Raw genomic sequence first — 1,223 nt, 5'->3', positions numbered from 1 at the left:
CGCTGGTACTTTGAAGTATACTGATCCTTTTATTATTTTTTTTATTTTTTTTTTTCAAAACACTACGCCGCTGGTACCCGTGAACCTGGTAGAACAGAATGTAGTACGATCGGGTGTCACTCGGATCGCTAATAACTCGGTAAACACGCTTCCTAGTCGTTTGTCATCGCGATACATGCTATCGTAGAGAAAAAAAAAGATAGGGACAGAAGGAATCTCGTCAATCCAACGCTGCGGTACGCATAGACCTTCGGGGATACACTAACTAACAATACGGAGCATCATTTCCAACCGCCGTTTACCCGTGCAATTTGTAGAACAGAATGTAGTACGGCCGGGTGTCACTCGGATCGCTAATAACTCGGTAAACACGCTTCCTAGTCGTTTGTCATCGCGATACATGCTATCGTAGAGAAAAAAAAAGATAGAGACAGAAGGAATCTCGTCAATCCAACGCTGCGGTACGCATAGACCTTCGGGGATACACTAACTAACAATACGGAGCATCATTTCCAACCGCCGTTTACCCGTGCAATTTGTAGAACAGAATGTAGTACGGCCGGGTGTCACCCTACTCAAGTCCATTATTTGCTAATAACTCGATAAATAATAATTGTAGCGAGTTTGGTGTTATGATATATATTGTTAGAAACCGTCTATATTACAGTGATATCACGTCGAAAATCGTCTAGGATAGACCTTCGGGGATACACTAACTAACAATACGGAGCATCATTTCCAACCGCCGTTTACCCGTGCAATTTGTAGAACAGAATGTAGTACGGCCGGGTGTCACCCTACTCAAGTCCATTATTTGCTAATAACTCGATAAATAATAATTGTAGCGAGTTTGGTGTTATGATATATATTGTTAGAAACCGTCTATATTACAGTGATATCACGTCGAAAATCGTCTAGGACCGATACGGAAAAAGTTTCCTCTTAGCGGTGGGACTTAGAAAAATTTTCGTCGAACGTCCGACGGAGTAGTACATCCGTCCATTATTTGCTAATAACTCGATAAATAATAATTGTAGCGAGTTTGGTGTTATGATATATATTGTTAGAAACCGTCTATATTACAGTGATATCACGTCGAAAATCGTCTAGGACCGATAGGGAAAAAGTTTCCTCTTGGCGGTGGGACTTAGAAAAATTTCCAGAGTTTTGTCGACGGAGTAGCACATCCGTCCATTATTTGCTAATAACTCGATAAATAATAA

This window comes from Halictus rubicundus, unplaced genomic scaffold, assembly GCF_050948215.1.
Source record: "Halictus rubicundus isolate RS-2024b unplaced genomic scaffold, iyHalRubi1_principal scaffold0516, whole genome shotgun sequence".
Classification (NCBI taxonomy): domain Eukaryota; kingdom Metazoa; phylum Arthropoda; class Insecta; order Hymenoptera; family Halictidae; genus Halictus; species Halictus rubicundus.
This window is presented reverse-complemented; position numbering follows the sequence as displayed.